The sequence below is a fragment of the Ursus maritimus genome (assembly GCF_017311325.1).
Source record: "Ursus maritimus isolate PB19 chromosome X unlocalized genomic scaffold, ASM1731132v1 scaffold_X1, whole genome shotgun sequence".
Classification (NCBI taxonomy): Eukaryota; Metazoa; Chordata; class Mammalia; order Carnivora; family Ursidae; genus Ursus; species Ursus maritimus.
Genome location: NW_024423319.1, coordinates 119448743 through 119469344, shown reverse-complemented (window position 1 = coordinate 119469344; position 20602 = coordinate 119448743). Strand labels below are relative to the sequence as shown.

At 42.8% G+C, this 20602-nt stretch overlaps 1 protein-coding gene across 1 annotated transcript in view; it reads right to left on the bottom strand.

The window, feature by feature from the left end:
• Positions 1-20602, bottom strand: part of ANOS1 (anosmin 1) — a 205638-nt gene that overhangs the window by 149358 nt on the left and 35678 nt on the right. The window lies entirely within an intron of this gene.

Here is a 20602-nt window from a genome sequence, read left to right as displayed (position 1 = left end):
AAAAAAAAAAAAAAAAGGAAAGAACATGAGCCAAGAGCTGACACCTCCCTCCCTGTGGATAGCTGTGGATATTATGCTTAAACTCACTCCCTTCTCCTGCCCTGTGCTCACATCCTATGGTGTAAAGGGGTCCGTTTGCCTTGTAGTCGTGTCAAAGAAGCTTTTCTGGTTGATGAGCAGACAGCTAACAATGAGACTCTTTCCCTCAACATAAAAGGAACTCGTCTCTTAGACACAGTATCTCCTTTTTAAAATAATGGCAATAAAAGTTCCTGGAACTCAGCTTGTCTGAATGAATTTTAGTTTGTGGTGAAATATAACTAATGGCTTGGGGCACAGAATAATTTCTATGAGGAGCAAAAAATAAAAAATAAAAAGCATAGTAATGCATAGTAAAATGGAACGTTTGCTCCACGATGTGTAGTGACCGTTGCCACTAATTAGCAAACTTATTCTAGATGTGATGCTACCCCCATGGGCTGCAGTATTCCCAATTTAGTGGGTTAGACACTTGCTACAAAACATAGTCCCTGGACCAGCAAGATCAGCATCACCCAGGAACTGGGAAACAAAACCTTGAGCCGCACCCAGACCTGCTGAATATTAATCTACATTTGGACGAGATCCCAGGAGATGCACTTTAAAGTTTGAAAAAACGTGGTCTAAATTAGTGGCCCCCAAAGCTGGGGTCTTGACACAAATGCACGTTGTAATACGTCACATGACATGGTACCAGTAATTTGTAATCTCTCATGGCAGAAACAGTCATTAAATGCCAAATAAATAAATGTGGGCAAATCCTAGGCTATTCATCTAAAATGCAAATCTCACTTGTTTGCATCTTTATAAGATTCCTTGACTGGAAAAGGAAGTGGGGTAAGGAGGGAAGGTACAGCCCTAGTGAGAGAGTTGCCTGGCAGCACCCTTGGGATAATACCAAGACAATAAGCAGAATAACATGTAAAATAACTTAAAATTCTAACCAATTGAAAAATAATTTCCAGCAGAGCATTATGCATATAGTGTGTATTAAATAAACATGGCCTGAAATTTCACATTAAAACATTTACACTCTTTCATCCAGTTGAACTGCACTAAAAGCTCCCTTCTCAGGGTAGTTTCACGGCCATGGATGTGTAAGAGGGAAGTGCTTTCCATGATAGTTAAATACCCAAGGGCTCGGGTATGAGGCTAAAATCACTTTTCCTACTGTTCATTTTCAGTTTAGATTTTGAAGACATAAATGAGTTAAAGTATTTCCTATTACCGCCATTCTGCGCAGATCTGGAAAATGCTTAATGACTAAAGTTAATATTTCGTCCTAGCTTCAGCAATCAGACAACAAAAAGAAATAAAAGGCATCCAAATTGGCAAAGAATAAGTCAAACCCTCCCTCTTTGCAGATGACATGATATTTTATGTAGAAAACCCAAAACACCCCACCCCCAAATTACTAGAACTCACACAGCAATTCGGCAACGTGGCAGGATAAAAAAAATCAATGCACAGAAATCAGTTGCTTTTCTATATACTAACAATGTAATGTAGAAAGAAGAGGTTACTGCCTATGTTCTCCTCTAGGATTTTGTCAAATGTTCAACATCACTAGCCATTGGGGAAATACAAATCAAAACCACAATGAGATACCACCTTACACCAATTAGAATGGCAAAAATTAACAAAACAGGAAGCAACAAATGTTGGCGAGGATGTGGAGAAAGGGGATCCCTCTTACACTGTTGGTGGGGATGCAAGCTGGTACAGCCACTCTGGAAAACAGTATGGAGGTTCCTCAAACTGTTAAAAATGGAGCTACTCTATGACCCAGCAATTACACTACTAGGTATTTACCCCAAAGATACAGATGTAGTGAAAAGAAGGGGCACATGCACCCCCAATGTTCATAGCAGCAATGTCCACAATAGCCAAACTGTGGAAGGAGCCAAGATGCCCTTCGACAGATGAATGGATAAAGATGTGGTCCATATACACAATGGAATATTACTCAGCCATCGGAAAGGATGAATACCCACCACTTGCATCGACATGGATGGAACAGGAGGGGATTATGCTAAGTGAAGTAAGTCGAGCAGAGAAAGACAATTATCATATGGTATCACTCATATATGGCACATAAGCAATAGCACGGAGGACTACAGGGGAAGGGAGGGAAATCTGAAGGGGGGGAATCAGAGAGGGAGACGAACCATGAGAGACTATGGACTCTGGGACACAAACTGAGGGTTACAGCGGGGAAGGGGGTGGAGGGATGGGTTAGCCCGGTGATGGATATTAAGGAGGGCATGTGTTGTGATGAGCACTGGGTGTTATGTGTAACTAATGAATCACTGAACACTACACCAAAAGCTCATGATGTACTCTACAATGGCTAACTGAACATAAAAAAAAAAAAAAGAACTAATATTTCATCATTCTAAGTGATTTTCCTAGCGAGGCAGACTGCATGCTCATCTCAAACGTCCTCTCTAGAAGAGGATGGTCTGTGACCATAACTACAGATGCTTCTCTGTCCCATTGATGTCACTCTGGGCACTATGACTTGCTTGGCTCATGGGCTGTGAAGTGAGAAGTAGCAAGTGCCACTTGGAGCAGAAGTTTTAAGAGCCATCCCAAGGGTCTTCCTTTTTTTTTTTTTTTTTTAAACCCCTGCCTCAAAACTAGCATACATGTCAAGTTAACCCCTGCCTCAAAACTAGTATAAACGGCAAGCGCTAGCCAGCAGGCCAAGCTAAAGAACCTAAGAGGGTAGAGGAAAACGTTCCCCTGCCTAGACAAGTCTACTCACCTAGCAATTCCATGTGGGGTAATGAAAACCAGTATCCACACCAACTAGTATAGTTATAAAGAGGAATGTTTATTCATTAAGCACTCCAGAAAATATAGCAAAAATCTATTGTTTGAGAGATTACCCAGCCTCTCAAAATCCTGACCTCCCTCTTTATTCTCTTCTCTTAATAGCCAAACTACCAAAAGAAGGGGTCGCCATAACCTCAATCAAATTTCCCTCTTTCCACATTTTCTTCAACTACCATGAAGTCAGGCTCCTGTCCTCGAGGCTCCCCCACATCCCCTCCTTCCAAGTTACCACGGACACTGGGGTCCATTTCACCGTCCTCACATCGCATTAGCCACAGGATTTTCAAAAGGCTACTCTCTACATTGTATCTTACACAACAGCCAAAGAAAGTTAATACTTGCCCTTCCCTTCTCAGAAAGATGCTTTGAAAAGCAAATGGTATTAATTTATGTGAAGATGTCTGTGAATGATAAATCTAAAGCAAATGAAAGATATTAACTTCATAACTGAGATCAAGCCAAAGTTGCTATCAACGCATTTCAGAAGGAATCCAGAATTAATAAAAATGTCAAATTACCACTCATGCAGGTTAAGGACGTGAGGGACTCATACTGATCAGAGGGTCCTTCTGAGGGCACAGAACTTCAGAATTCTGATTCCGACTAGCAAATTTTTATCCAACCACATCCCATCACTTCATCCTGCTGAAGTCTCTACAAGCATCAGGTCAGGCACACGGACGGCACATAATTAACACCTAACAAATGTCAAGTGAGCTAAGGATAAGCAAAGTACAACAAAGGGGGATGCCGGTAATGAGGTTCCACGTGCAAACACACAGAAACAAAAACCGACAGGACAGACAAGGCATGTGAACGCGAACACAGCATCTTGTCAGCACAAAGGAGAGACTGAAGAATTGGTCCTGGGACTGAAGAAATACAAAGGTCGGGGAAGGCTGTACAAAGAAGACATTAAATCTGGCCAGTAGAGGAAAAGACTTTCACAGCAGACTCATACGAAACAGACACACCCAGCTTCCAGCTCCACATGTAAGAACCATGAAAGTCACCACTCTATCTTAACCACAAATAAAAAGCTGAACAGAGTGAAAAACAAGTCTTTTTGGATCCATCACACAAGGAGAACACAGAAGGAGGCACTGGTCCTGAGATTAGAGAGAAGGACAGGTGAATACACAGAGTCACGAGTCCCGAGATTGGAGAGAAGGACAGGTTTACACAGAGTCACTGCTCCTGAGGTCAGAGAGAAGGACAGGTGAATATACAGAGTCGAGGCTTACCAAGGGGAGAACCACTGCAGGAACCGGTGCCCATGGAGAAAAACCTGAACTGTGACTGGCAGATTGCTGGAGGCTCAGTTGATGAGTCTGGGAGTGAAAAACTTCAGGGGGACCCAGGGATACGGGAGCCCCACAATATTGTGAAGTGTACCTCTAAGAGCTCAACCAGATTATCACAGCAAATACCAGGGAAAAACTCCCAAGAGTCTGGCAGGCGGAAAGGAAAAGGAGCCACTTTGAAATAGGTGAGAGCAGTCTGTTCCTTCTGGGAACCCAAGTAAGCAGACCCTCCCCTGCTGGAGGGTTATCAGGGCCTCACTGACCTGGGGAAGCACCCAGCGCCAGCTGGCTTTAGCCATTCTGTCCCACCTCACGGGGGGAACTCTTCTGAAGTTCACAGCCCAGAGACCAGGCTCACTAAAAGACTGAGACCTCATCGTAAGCTATAGAACACTTAAGCCTCCTCACACACCTCACCACCACATTACTAAAAGCCAATTTACAGCAGATCCTTTTACCTGGCGGATCACATCCAGCTATCAAGAAAAAAGTACAAGGCATACTGAAAGGCAAAAAAACACAATCTGAATAGGAAAAGCAAGCGTCAGAACCAGACATAGCAGGGATGCAGGAATGATGAGACCGACTACGATTCATATTCTAAAGAGTCTAAAGGAAAAGGTAGACGACATGCAAGAACAGAAAGATGGACAATGTCGGGAGAGAGATGAAAATCCCAAGAAAGAACCAAAAAGAAATGCTGCTACAGATACAACAAAAAACCAAACAACATACAAACAAACAAAACCCTGGTAACAGAGAAGAACACTTTTGTGTTGGACTTGCTAGTCGATAAGGACACAGTTAAGGAAAGGATCATACCAGACACCAAACTACAGATCCAGGGAGCTCAGTGAACAGCAGCAGGACAAAAAACTATACCCTGGCATACCCCTTTCAAAGTACAGACAATGAAAGATTAAAAAAAAAAAAATCCTGAAAATACCAAGAGGGGAATATACTATTTTACCTACAGAGCGATGAAGATAAGAATTACATCCACTTCTCAGAAACCGTGCCAGCAAGAAGAGTGGACAGAATAATTTAAACTATGGAGGGTAAAAAAAAAAAAAAAAACCACCAACCAGAATTCTGCACCTGTGAAATTATCTTTCAAAAGTGACGGAGAAATAAAGGCTTTCTCAGACGAACAAAAATTAAGGGAATTTATTGCTAATAGACCTGCCTCGCACGAAAGGTTGAAAAGTTCTTTAGAGAGAAGAAAAATAATACAGGTCAGGAACTCGGATCTACATAAAGAAGGGAAGAACATCAGCGGCGCCTGGGTGGCTCAGTTGGTTAAGAGTCTGCCTTCGGCTCAAGTCATGATCTCAGGGTCCTGCTCAGGGAGGCGTCTGCTTCTCCCTCTCCCTCTCCTCTCCCTCTGCCCCTGCCCCTGCCCTCCGCTCCTGCTCATTCTCTCTAATAAATAAAATCTTAAAGAAGGGAAGAACATCAAAGAAGGAATGAAGATAAAATAAAAATTTCTATTTTCTTGTTCTTAATTGATAAATTTGCTCAAACTAGTGTATTTCTGGAACAGTGCATGGTGGGGCTACAGCAGAGGGGGTGACAAAATAGTCTGAGAGATGAATGTGAGAAGATTACAGAAGGATGAACGTAAAGGTGAAGGAGAAGAAGGCTTTTAGCTCAGGTGATGGAGTGAAAATTCATGTTTTTAAGTAATATTGAGAATCCAGGGAGAGAGAGAGGTTTGCAGAGGGCAAATAAGCAACTCAGTCCAGATCATAGACCTTGTGAGTCCCACGGTCAGGCCTGGAACCCAAAGCCAGACTCTGCACCACGCCGCTCACTGCCTCTCACACCAACAGCAGAGAAAATGTGATCAAATGAAGACACCGTAACTGCAAGAGTTTCTACAGGACCATCAACCAGAAATGACCAGTGTGGAGCTGTATCCACAACTCAGGATAGAAATATTGCAGTGGTTTCTGTCTGTACAGATGAAGGAATAGCAAGGAGAACAAAGCAGGGAAAGAAGGGACACATAGCTGGCCAAAACCGGACTTCTCACTCTGCCTTCCAAATATCAGAGAGCAAATGTCACGCTCCCATTGCGCGCGCGTGCGCACACACACACACACACACACACACACACGGAGAAATGACTGTCCCAGCCTTGATGATTTTTTTCCTGCTAGAGACTGTATCCGGATGGGGCAAAAAATGGTTTAGAAGCAACCCAGAAAAGCTTCCCTGTGTATGCAATTTCACATGCCATCAGAGCTCACGCCTCCTTACATATTCTCCATTACCACTGGGAAAACAAAAGTTCTAAGGGGTTTCACTGCCTTTTTGTCTCAAAATGACAAAGAAACGAAAGAGGGAAACATACACAGAGTGCACAGGACAAAAGTGGGGATGGGGTCTGGAGGGAGTAGAGCAGCATTCCGGAGCTTTAAAATATAGCAAGTAAGCGCTTTTGCCTCGAACGTGTCCTGGGTCTTGGAACCACGATGTGTGTTTAAAGAGACGGAGCAACAGGGCTTTCTGGTGATCAGAACACTTTTCGATGCTATTTCATGCAACACTTTTCGAGTTGGCCACGATTTACAGTTGATTAGCCTGCATAGTTGAGTTGCTTTCTCAAAAGATCCTAGGAAGGGATTATTTCTGTGCCCAAAGAGCCCCAGAGAATAGGGAGGGCCGCTCGCAGCCGTAATGTGAATTCCCCGGACTCGGTACACTGTGCTCATTGAAGCAGATAAAGCAAAGTTAAAGAAGCATTTAGTTCTTCAGAATGCCAGCCTTAATAAGTATCTTTTTGTGGAAGGATTTAGGAGGAGGGGAGGGTTATCCTTAGTGCAGGCATTATTTCCTCATACAAAAAGGGAAAATGTGCATACAGTTGGATGTAAAAAGCCAAAGCTCACATGCCCTCCTCCCCTCCCCAAGGAAAAGTTGCTGAACACACACTCCCAAACGCCAAGGCATGAATCTTCACAGCTTAATAGTCCCGGAGCCATTGTGCAGTTTCTCTTGGGAAACGCAGCTCATTGATCTGCAACCGCCCAAGTTCAACCTTTCAGCTGTGAGAACCGGGAGCTGTACGGGCATCAAAGCCCTACCTTCATCAGCAAGCAGAGCCCAAGACGGGCTGTGTCCCCAGGCGGCGCTGGGCAGCTCCCCTTGTACTCTCAACAATGCTGCCATCAAGGCACATGAGAAAAGTCTGCAAAAGGCTGAATCGGGCCACATCTGCGGGCGGCGGAACTCTTAAAGTGATCTTTGCCTGCACAGTGCAAGGCTCGTCCTGGCCCCAGAAGCTTTCAGAGGGTCCTCCTGTAAACAGCGTTCCTTATGCGCAACTTGACGCAGAATTAGTCACTTGTAATCACTTGAAATGCATACTGTTTCATAAGGCAATGCCATGTGATCCCATTTTTCTAAGCACCAGCAAATGGCTCCTGTTCATCTCTGCCTTATTCCCAGCCTGTCCTCCAGAGAGAAGAGATGCACGGACGGACGTGCACTGAGCTCTTGCTATGAGGAAAGTCATGTCGTGATTCCCACAGTCACTTGACTGGAGTTTCCCCTGTAGTTCTAGAAGCCGAAAACCCAGTTTATCTACAAGTATTTCTCTATGCTTAACATTTTCAGTATGGACTCCCAGAGCCTAAGGCAGATTGAGAACGTTCTTCACAGAAATCAACATAAACAATTACTACTAATAATAATGGAAATGAGAGAGAGAGAGAGAGAGAGAGACAGAAAGAAAGACGTCTTTACAAAGTGCACACTTTAAGTCATTTTTTTCCTCCACACAAATGGAAAATGAACTCACCCACATTGGGAGCTATGCTCTGAAAGGAGCCAGTTGAGAGAAGTCCTTTCTTTATTGTGTAGTTTTAAAGACTATTCTTTGACCTCTGCTATTTATGACTTAAGATCTGTGAAGACAGGGCCAAAGCCCTTTGGTTCCAAAGGGTGCACACAAACAAAAGCCTTCCACCTTTGCTCCACTTACCTCATTTCCCATCAGAACACGTTAATATCGCACTCCCCCTGGGTTCATCATTTAAATTGCTTTTTCTTGTTTCTTTTGCCAGTTACAGCCATTACCTAATTGACAAGTGGCAACCACTGCTCCTTTCCAAGTATGATGCCATAATCATCACTGCCCAGTGGAAAGACTGCTGCTATGAATACAGATGTCTTGTCACCTCATCTCGGCTAACCATGAAATTGTGGATGAAATGGTCCAGGAAACCAAAGGACTCATCAGGCACGTTGTAGCCGCAATATGGCAACTTTCTGGTTAGTTGCTGTTTCATCGGTTTATGGATTTATCGACAGCCCTTGTCACTCTTAAAGGCGTTCAAAAACAACTGACCAAGATCCGTGGGATACAGAGAAACCACAAATCTTCAGGGTGTAAGAAGAACAAGATAAAGGGAGACAAAAACAGAGACAATAAACAAATGGATGGAGTCAGGATAAAGCTAGTCTCCAAAATACATGTGATTAATTTCAGTACCCTTGTTAAAAATTAGGTATTTTATTTATCTTTTAGCTTTCTAACAGCCAACTCAAGGGGAAAACACTATGAGTTAAGGTACACAGTATCCACAGGAGGAGAAAAAAAAAAAACCTACCAATTTCTAGGGGAAAACAAAATTAGTACTGATAATGCCAACACAATGAATGCCTTCTCAAGCTTCCTTCTAAGGATGGCATGCAGTAACAGACCAGTGTCCCAATGGCTGGGTCTATGAGACAGTGGCTGAGAATAACTCTGCATTGCATCAACATGCATCGAATAAAACCCATTTGCTAAAGGACAGTCTTGAGATGGGAAAGGTAGGTGGTTTAGTTCTGTAATCAAGGCACAGAGTGCAGAGCATCTGGAAAGGATATATCCACCAGGCATGTCTAAAGATTGTTTCTCCCTGCCGACTTCTGGTGGCACGGGGCTACAGCGCGTTAGATAGCCTGCTCCTTGGCGAGTATCCAGAGTAGAGCGGCTTTGTTGACATGTCACTGTCATTTCATAGCCAGCAGAACTTTTGTCAGCCCAATATCCACTGCAGAAACTAAAGAGCCTAACAAGATGTTCAAGTAGGAAATGCAAAAGGTAACGCAACGGCTGCAGAGACATGCATCAAAAGTAAAGCTCTTCCTTACAAAAACATTATTTTCTCTTTCAACAGAGAAGAAAATAGAAGGTAGACCTCAGTAGTGTATCTCATACAGTATGGCCACAGTAATTTAAGTTTAGGCTGAAAAGGAATTTAAAACAAATGTCCTTAGTCCACACACACACACACACACACACACACACACTTAAATCACCCAAAGAACATCATGCTTTGAGCAATGAATCTTACAAGGGAGTTCTCTGACCTAAACTAGCTGCAAAATGAATATACCAACATAGTTGCAGGTCATTATTTATAGGGTGATGGAAGTTCTTCCGAATCAAATAGGTTTTCAAAGAGAAGAACTTTTGAGAAAGGAAAATTAGTTTGCAGAAATTAGCCTACATTTTTTCAGACACGACAGACAGCAAGAGTGTGTGTCCTTGATCACTCAGCTGGTAAAAGCAGTTGAAATTAAAACCTAGATTTCAGGCGCCTGGCTGGCTCTGTTGGTAGAACATGCAACTCTTGATCTCGGGTCGTGAGTTCGAGCCCCACGCTGGGTGTAGAGATCACTAAAAAATAAACAATCTTAAAAAAATAAAACCTAGATTTATCTTCTTGTAATGACTGTTCTCTTAAAAACATAAAGACATCATCAAGGCAGACGATGCAACAGCACAAATCAGATTTCTAAGAAAATCCTGTGTATGTACAGGCACAGCAACTAGACTTGAGTCTCATGTCAAGGATTACCTACGCAAATGCTCACGGGCTAAATCCCAGTGGGAGTTTTTGCTCCCCTTCTCGAGAACATTTTGACAAGGACCACTTCTTGGGGGAAGTAGTCCAACAAAGGACAATCACGTGTGAGGCCCACAGATTTGCCCACCCAGCCACTGAAAGCCAACCCCGGCTCCCTTCTAAAACCTACCAGTCCCCCAGGCTAGTGCTTTCTGCCAGCTACCAGATCAAACCCCAACATCCTCAAGCGATCGGCGCTCATCCACGCTCTGAGTGCCTTCTGACGAATACATTACAACTCCAACACATCTGTCAGACCGTAATCACCATGTAATGCATCCTGACGGAGAAGTTTTTCATATGTTCAAAGACATTCCCTTTCTAAATCCAGCTTTCAGGAACCCTTCTTCAATTGTGAACCAAATAAGAGATTTTGTTGGCATCTTCTTTCATCGGACAGGAGGAGAAATTTATAGAGAACAGGCAAGGGCGTGAATAAAGACTTACACGGAGGTGGCTTTTTCCCTCCCACAGGTCTTTGCTTTGAAGTTTATAGCACGTGGAAGCGTCCTTCACACCCGTAAAAAATTGATAGGGAAAATCGGAAACACATTGGGCTATTAACATGTCGCATGTTGGATTTAAATCTAAATAAGACCCTGTTCTTTCCCTTATATGGTGATTGTGCTCTGAGTCTAGCAGGAGGCTTTGCCTGTTCTTTCAGGCTAGTTTCTAAGTTAAAAAAGCCTGGAATGTTCCAGCGACTGCAGGCTAATGATCACCCAAAAGCACACTAATATGTTTGATAAAAGTTCCCAGCATGAGGGCAGAAAACACTTACCATAAGAATGACATGTGAGGAGAAGCAAATCGGAGACACCAGCTCAGGCCCCTTCAATGCTGGAGGCGGCAATTACAACTGGGAGCACATTCCGGGAGGCTGGGGCCGACGGAAGGGGGCACAAATCTCTTAACTGTTTCAACCATTAACTCCTCGACCCACCTGCATTACCGCTACAAGGGACGCTGCTGGAAGCCTTCAGCCTTTCTCACACAGCTCGGTTCTGCTTCCTCACCAGTTAAGAAAGGAAGTGTTGACTCTGGATACCTCCTGACCCCGTTTATCAGTTTTTTTGGTTTTGTCTGCTTCATATTCTCCCCTTTCTCTCTCTCTCCCTTTTTTTCCATCTCTGCCTTTACATCAGAGATGATCTCCCTTCGCATGTTCCTGCAGAGTAACACTGGACAGAGTCCTTGAGAAGCATGTCGCACAAGTACTGACCAACTGATCGCCATCTGCATTTAGACTATGAAGTTCAAGGACTTAGGTCTGCCTTAAATGGGCCTTCGTCTCTTGGTAAGCTCATCTCTGGGTACCTAAAATCATGCCATTTTGTGGCCATGCCATGATTTCTTCTCGTATGCATTCCATGCAAATTTTAATTCCACCACTGGTTTAAGGAAATGGTAGCATAGTCCTTTCTTCTCAGATGATGATATCCTATTTATTTTCTCCTGAGAAATAATGTCATGATTTTTACTTATGGAAACAGCACTGGTACCACAATAAAGGGAACTAATCATATCACTTGGGAAGTTTTCTGGAAGAAGCTGTCCCTTCCAGGGGTACAAACCTACACTCATTTGACAACCACTGTCCGTTGTGGCTTTGCGTAGGAAATAGGGGGTAATTCACAAGAGACGGCAGTATGTGAGGTAAGAGATACTCAATATGAATCCACTTCCTCTTTCAGGGTGATTGTATAAGGTCAGGGAAAGCTACAGAATAGCAGTAAGTGCTACTACAGGCTTTAAACGTTTTAAACTATAGAAAACATCGGAAATTTTTCATCCACTGTTTGTTAGAGTTGCAAAGAAGAAAATTATGTTCTTGGATATTTGGACACAGTGTATTTCCATGTGGGCCCGAGTTTTTCATTTTCCTCCTTAAGATACGTTCTCCTCAGGCTCTATGGATTCACCACACACACACACACACACACACACACACACACATGATAGAAAGCATCTAACACAAAACAAAAACCTTCAACAGCCACATTCTGCTGTGTTTCAGAGGTTTGACCCTTTTCCAATAAATTTCACAGATGCCAAATGAAGCCGTCCAGATGTTCTGAGGTTCGTACAAGCAAAACCAATATTCCTCACCTCTAAATTTGGCTCTGAATAAACCTGGAACATGACGAAGAATTTGGAGTTGTAGCCCTTATAAGAACTGAACTCCCACTGAGATCAAAGCAGCATGCCAAGGCACCGAGACTGGGCCCTAAATAACTGCTTTTCAACACATATCCTCAGAACCAAACGGGGAAACAAGTCAAAGGAGAGAGTTCTAACACCCATACGGAGAACAAGGACGAGCACCATGCTTCCCACAGACAGGTGGCTTATCACCAAGAGTGAGGTGCCTAGGTACGAGGTAAGAGCAAAATGTGAAAGGATAAATCTTTTATAAAGTGAATGACTCTCGTGCCAACATAAAATGCACATGTGTCCGTGATTAGATTTCACCCATGAAATATTGCAAGGAATAGGTTACATTTGGTTCAAAGGAGAAATCCAGGAAATATAAATATATTCACATACAACAAGACATGCTGGACCGGATTTAGAGATCGATGCAAAACGGTCTATTCCCGGGGCGAGCATCAGTTGCATTCCGATGGCCACGATTCATTTGCATTTCCATGGACAAGAATCATCTGCATTATTATCAGCTTTCTACCATTTGCAGACTAAGAAAATAGCTCAAAGACAATGAACAATGGAGATAACCTGGAAGGGTCTGACAGAGGACATCCATTCTACAGTCAGTTTTGTTTTGCTCATTTTCAAGTCCTTCACAATTTTTGCTGGCTCTAATAATCCCATTTTAACACTGAATTTTCAAAAACTGATTTCTCTGATGTTTTCTTACTATTGTTTATCATGCATTCATTCAAAATTACACACCAACCAACAATGTTCCATAAATTATGTTAGAAACTGTCCGTTTTTGTTTGAGTTTGAATACATCAAGATATGTCTTTGTATCGAGAGAAGAAAGCATTGTATTGTTTTGTTTAAGTTTGGTTTTGCATCCGTGAATGCGATGGCATAGAACAGATTGGCAAACTATCACAAATGGCCAAATCCAGCCTGGCACCTGTTTTTGGACAGCTGGTGAGCTAAGAATTGTTTTTACATGTTTAAATCGTTAGGAAAAAATAAAATTTCATGACATGTGAAAATGACATGAAATTCAAATTTCAGTGTCCATAAATAAAGTTTTATTGGAACACAGCCACACTCATTTGTTTATGTATTGTCGGTCACTGATTTCATGCTACAATGGCAAAGTTGATGGTTGCCACAGAAACCTTATGAGCTAGAAAAGATGAAAATATTTACTATCTGGCCTTTATTGCTGACCCCTGGCATAAAGTACGAGTCACTAATTACAATGTGTGTGTGGAGAATGAGCTTCTCTACACCAACAAGCCACTCTGCTCCATTCCAACACCATCTACCTGGAGATGGCCTCGGATCCCACAGTGAAGGGCTCAGTCCTAGAAGGCTGTGTTCCTCCTGCCAGCTCAGCTTGTCATCTATGCTTCTGACCACTGGCAGTAACTCAGACATTCCCACAACCCCCTCCTTGAGTTAGTTCAAGGAATTTCCTAGAGTGGCTCACAGAACTCAGAGAAACATGTTACTTACTAAGTCACCAGTTTATTTAAGGGGTGGTAAGTCAGGAACAGCCAGATGGAGGAGATGCACGGGGCCAGGAACGGGGAAAGAGCGTGAGGCTTCCACGTCCTCTCCAGGGGCACCACTCTCCCAGCACCCAACACGTTCATCAACCTGAAAGCCCTCCTAAACCCTCCTTCTGCGTTTTTACAAAGGCTTCATTACCTAGGCACAATAGAACTCAGGGGCCATCAAAGACTGAACTCCCGCCCTTCTCCCCTCCCTGGAGGTCTGGGGGTGGAACCAGCAGTTCCAATACTGGAAGCCCATGGTTGGCTCCACTGGGAACCAGCCTCCATTCTCTGGTGCTTTCCAAATGTCACCTCATTGATATAACAAAAGACACCTTTACTGTTCTCTCCATTTAGGTGATTTCAAGGGTTTTAGGAGCTCTGTGCCAGAAATGGGGACAAAGACCAAATAACGTATATTACAAATCACAATATCATAGTACTGTGTTTAATAGAATGTCACATTGAGGGGCACCTGGGTGGCTCAGTTGGTTAAGCAAGCATCTGCCTTCAGCTCAGTTCATGATCCCAGGGTCCTGGGATGGAGCCCCACATTGGGGCTCCTTGCTCAGCAGAGATCCTGCTTCTCCCTCTCCTTCTCCCTCTGCCATTCCCCCTGCTTGTGCTTTTTGGCTCGTATTCTTGGGGTACCTGAGTGGCTCAGTCGATTAAGCGTCTGCCTTTGGCTCAGGTCATGATCTCAGGGTCCTTGAGATCGAGCCCCCCACCCCCAGTCTGAGCCCCGCGTCTGAGCCCCGCCCCCGCTCAGTGGGGAGTCTGCTTCTCCCTTTCCCTCTGCACCACCCCCACTCATGCTCATGTTCTCACTCTCTCAAATAAAGAAAATCTCTAAAATAAAATGAAATAAAAAAAGAAAAAAGATATTCTGGACGTGATAGAATGGTTCATAAAAACAGTCTTGACTTCTGTACTGAGACAAAATACCAGAGTATTTTGCCCACCAATTCAGATCTCCTGGCACATGCTCCAAAATCATCCCTCAACTGGTCTTCAGAGAAATTACACCCAATGGAAAATAGGTTCAGAGAATAAGGCTTTCCCCTGAGGTGGAGGGTTGCCTTTGGCAGGATATGTCTCTGCATTCGGAACGGATTCCCATCTGCACTAACTCCTACCACAGTCCAAACATCCAGCCGTCAGGGGCTCACTCTACAGTCCTGTCCTTTGTAGACAAATCTTTCCATCCAGGTGAGTCCTGAGTTATGGGCTCAGGTGAAGGTGAAAAGCTCCGAGAAGCGAGCAGAATCTAAAACTAACCGATGAATGCATGAGTTCAGAGGAAACTCCAAGTGGTAGAAACCGGGGAGAGCTGGAATGGGGAAAGAATTACAGGATCAGCAGAGAGCAAAGGAAGGATGGATCCTAAAAAGGGACAAAGACGCTCGGTGGTAAGATAAGGAGGAGGTGGGCGATGGGCCTGTCGACACAATCCTGGGGACTCGTAAGGGCTCCTGTGCCAACTTGTTAAAAGGAATGAAGTTTTTTAAAAAGGGGATTTGCTCAGCAAGCCAAACAGGTAAAAAGTAGTACCAAAGACCAAACATGCTGTTAAATTACTTGATCAAGAGGGCCTGGGACACAGGACATGGTCAATGAGAATTTGTTGAAAAGGAAATAAACTCTATTAGAACAAGGAAATGAAATGTATTTCAAGAAAATGTTAAGAACATAAATGAAAGGCCTGACCGGTAACCCCATTGCAATATATGGGAAAAAATTAGGAAATTTACATTATATTTGATACAGAAAAATGGGTTATTTAAGAGACAGATTAATTAAAAGAAGTTCTTAAAATAATGTACATTGTCAAAATTGAACTTTTTACTTGGATATTTCATTAGGTTTTTGTAGCACCACAGTAATCATTCATCCCAGAAAGTATTTAGGATTGCTTAGATGAAAACATTAAGATAAAAACTGATTACAAAGACTATTTAGATAGAACAGAAAAATGCCTTTCTCTTTTATGCCAAAGACATATGCTTACAGTCTTAATTAGAAACAGATAATCTTATTTTTTTTTTTTTTTAGATTTTATTTAAATTCAAGTTAGTTAACATATAGTGTACTATTAGTTTCGGGGGTAGAATTTAGTGATTCATTAGTCTTATCCAACACCCAGTGCTCATTGCATCACATGCCCTCCCTCCTTAATGCCCGGCACCCAGTTACCCCATCCCCCCACCTCCCCTCCTCTCCAGCAACTCTCCGTTTGTTTCCAAGAGTGAAGAGTCTCTTGTGGTTTGTCTCCCAGATGATCTATTCACTTACTACTAAAAGTGAAGTTCTAAAAGCAAGTTAGCCCAACAGGTATCATGTTTTGGTAGATTTGGTATATTTAGAAAGTTTGCCCGGAATCGTCCTAGACGGACACTGAGCTCAGATGCGAATTTTGCAAACCATTTATTTTGGAGTACCCAATAGCAAACCATGCTCCCCTGAGTTATGTGTTCCTCTCAGAGTGAGCAATCACCCTACTGGGGGAATGTCCATTTCTCCAGGCATTTGCTGCGATCCCTGAGTGAAGCTGAAGCAGCAGAGGGGGTCATCTTTAGACAGCATCTTGTTACCTTCACACTGGACAATGGAAATGTGAAAGCAAGGAGAAGACATGATTCTGTCCCTAAAGCTGGGCCAAAATGTTTCCAGGAAGTTCTCCATTTCACAGTAGTGGGCAAGAGCGCTTCTGGAAAAACCCAGAACACCAGGAGAATCAACTGCTACACTGAGCAGAAGATCTTTCATAATATTTTTATGGTTCTACGATACTTCAAACGTGTAGGGTATATAATGTGAAAACCACTGGCTGCTGATTCCATCAGAACTCAGTTCAAATTCCATCTCTGGTACTTGTGAGTACGCAGTAGCCAAGTGACACTGCACAAAGCATCGAACCTTCCTAAGCATCTGTGAAACAGAGATGGTCAGCCAATTACAAAGTCAAGATTAGGTTCCCTGACACACAAGTCCATCTTCGTAGAACAACAACATCAACAAAAGTAAAAAAAACAAACAAAAACAGTGACTTTAAGTAACACAGAAGTTATCTTTTACATGCAAATAATTTGATATGGTATCAAAGACCCGGATGTCTTCTATCTTTCTTACTGGTTATTCTCAGACTTGCCTCCATCGTCAAGGCTAACCATGGACCAAGACAGCTGCTGCAGCCCCTGCCACTGGTCTGCATTCTAAATGGCAGAGGACAGAAAAGGAGAAGAGCCAACGAGTACCTTTTCTAGCTAAATCACAGTTCCCTTAGAGAGGCATTCAAAAGTCCTTCACAATTATTCCAATTGCATTTAATGGCCTAGAAATAAGTTAGATGGCCATATTTAGCAGCAAAGAAGCTTTGGGAAATATAGATGCTTAATTCTATATGGTAATGTGCTCAGGTGAGGAACTAGGTTTTGGTTAGAAGAGAAGCTGGATGAAGAGGCGAAGAGCAATCCACCCACCTACATTAGAGAGTATATGGGGAGAATTAGAATTCCTATAGGTACCAAGCCCCTGACAGCACTCCACACATATCACATGCCCAGTAAATTACACATTTATTTTCCGTCATATTAGAAAGTAAAACTGCTGAGAATAGAACTGTGTTGCTAATTTCTTTTATAACTAATGAAATGCATGGACCAGGGTTCTCAACCTCGGCACTTAGACCAGATAACCCTCACTGTGCAGGACTGTCCTGGGCATTGCAGGTCATTTACCAGCATCCCTGCCCTCCACCCACCTGATGTCTGTGGCCTTCCACCACTACCTGTGACAACCAAAAATGTCTCCAGCCGTTGCTAAATGTCTCCTTGGGAGCAAAGTCACCCCAAGTTGAGAACCACTGTCTAAACCTACACTGGACACTAAGTCACTACTCTGTCACTTACGACTTGAATGGTGCTAAAGACCCTTGAGTATGTAGTGCTGATGTCATCGTGGAGAACTGAGTATGGGACAAAGGTGTAGATTTTCCAAATGAATAATACATAATCTTGCTAAATTACATAGATACAAAATGATTATATATTGCTTTTTTCGTAAAGGTAATGCAGTAAAGATGTACTTTGGGGGAGGAAAATGTAATATACAGGTTTTATTCATTCATTCCTTCATCACAAATATTTGTTGAGCAACAAGTATGTGCCAAACAGCATTCTAAGCTACGACAGTAGAGGACACCACAGTCAACAAAGAAAACAGAGTCGTGCCCACAAAGGGCTTACCTCCTGGTGAAAGAGACAGAGTCTGAGAGATAAAGCAGGAACTCTATATGTCAGGTCAGGGTGTAAATGAAGCGGTAGCGGCAGGGAGGTGGTGATTTGGGAAAGCAAGGCTGAGAAGGTGCATGTGTACTGAGGTGTGAATGAGGGGAGGCGGTGAACTGGGGGTCTCTCTGAGGAAGGGGAGTTCTGGGTGGAGAGAAGAGTAGCCTCCAAGGGGTAAAAGTAGAAGGAGATCAAGTAGGAGAGAAAGGTGGAGACACAGGGCCAGTGTTTGGGTCCGAGCAAGACGGAAACACAGCAAAAGGTGGAAGGTAGACAGCAGCATGATTCAGCTCACAGGTTTAGAGGGTCTTTCCAGGAGCCCTGTGGAGACGACATTGTTTGGGGCAAAAGCAGCAGCTGGAAGACACAAGAGGATGCCCATGGATGGTCCAGGCTAGAGATGATGGCATACTGGACAAGGCGGGGGGGGGGGCAGTTAGATGGGAGGAACAGATCATGCTTGTAGATGGTAGCCAGAAACAATGAGCATGTGTGGTTTCTACAAAACATTACATAATTCTTATCTTTTAAAATATATTCTGAAAGTTATATCATCATTACTTCTGGGTTTTGTTACTCGTCCGCCCCAATATTTGTTCAAAACAGGTTTTCAAGTTGTTGATCTCTGGGCAGAACGATGGAGAAGGCAGTGTTCCAAACTTTGGCACCCCTCCACCCCTTCGCTGAGTGATTCCAGGACTGTTACCAAATATGTATGCGCCTGAATGCCCCATCTGTAAAACAGAGTTACTGTCACTCACGCTTCACCTCATTCACCTAAAGATGAAGAGCAAAAGACTAGAAAGGTTCCACAAATCTCAAAAGAAATGCAAACTGTAATTAGCTGCAAACGTATCCAGTGGTGATAATATTCAAAGGAGATAAACTCTGATTAGCATGTAAGATTCATTCCCAACGATTCAGACTAAAGACAACCCTTAAACTTATGTCAGCTTTGTACTGACATATTGAATTCCCAAGTTCCTGTTGGGGTTAGCTGTGACTTATTAATGCATTCTTTGCTTTTAGGCAAAAGGAGTTGATATCTTTTCTTGTGAAATGCAGTCTCTCATGTCAGCCTTGATCATTCACTGAGAAGATATGATTTACCAATCCCCTTGGGGGTGGGGGTGGGGTCTTTATTTACGATACTTAAAAACATAGTTCAAATGAAACTTTTCCATTCAAATTTCTTTTGAATGGATAAAAAAGAATTAATTTCTTAATGGAATAAGGAGAAAAGGGGTTGCTTAAATGAGAGGTAATACTGGTAATTCATGTAATACTGAACTAATATAAAACTGGACAGAAACACTACTTAGGAAATTTCGCCAACCTCATGGCATTCTCTCCCCCCCTCCCATATGTATATATACACATACATTTTCCTGTAATGCTGAGATGAATAAGTTACCCAACATTCCAGCTCAAGAACAATTAATAGTAGAAAATGTCTTTTCAGAACAAATGTTTATTACATAAGAAGAGTAAAAGTACTTAAATCAGACATTTCGTTTCTGCCCAAGATTTTGCAAGTCAGAGCTAGCAAAGTTTACTTTCATCACATTATTTCACATTCACCTAAGAATTGTGTTCAATTTTTAATAACATTCATGTGTATTAAATGACATAATGTGTGCATGGATGCTAGGATGGATCATTATAATAAAACTTTTGGTTTAGGAATATTATTCTACAATTACTGACTGTGAGATAATGTGTTTGAAAGACCCTTCAAAATAATAATGTTCTTCATAAATAGGCGACTTCAGTATTATGTGTTGCTCAGATAAAATTTTAGTTATAAAATAAATGACTGTTTCAGTTGTAAAGTCTAATAGTAATGCTGATTAAATCGATCTCATCAAACACTATTAGGTTCCCAAAGTCGCCAATATTTTCAGCCAGTAGTAAACTTTATTTATTTATATACCACATATAATGAATATATATTTTTTTCCTCAAAATTGTAATGTTTGGGGATTAAGGTAAAATGGACGTTATTCAATGTACAAACGAAAATGACGACTTCAGGGTGTGTGCACAGCGAGGAATACTCAAAAATAGAAGAGACTTTTTAAAGAGTCCAATTCTTTCACAGCAATTCTGAAAGTTCTCCCACCAGTTCCAACTTGCGCGTGGCTGGTGGACACAGTTTCCACAAACATTCCCCAGTTCTCCCACATCAGCTGAGTTAACTCACTTCTGACACTGTGTGCCTGGTGACCGTGTCAGATCCCACAGGTTAAGGGCTCGGTCCCACAAGGCTGCTCCCCACCCCTCTGCCATGGCCCTGCCCTCCCTTCAATGCCACTCACAAGTCCCGGATGTCACCTGTGCTTCTGCCTGACCTGCTGACCCCCTACCTGGCTTCCATTCCCTTGCTAGGGCGGCTGAGCAGAACACGTGAGCAACTTACTTACCACATCACTTTAGGCGGGTTTGTTATTAAAGGACATGAGCTTTGGCAGACGGAAGAGATGCACAGGGCCAGGCAGGGGGAAATGGCGGGGAGCTTCCAGGGACACCAC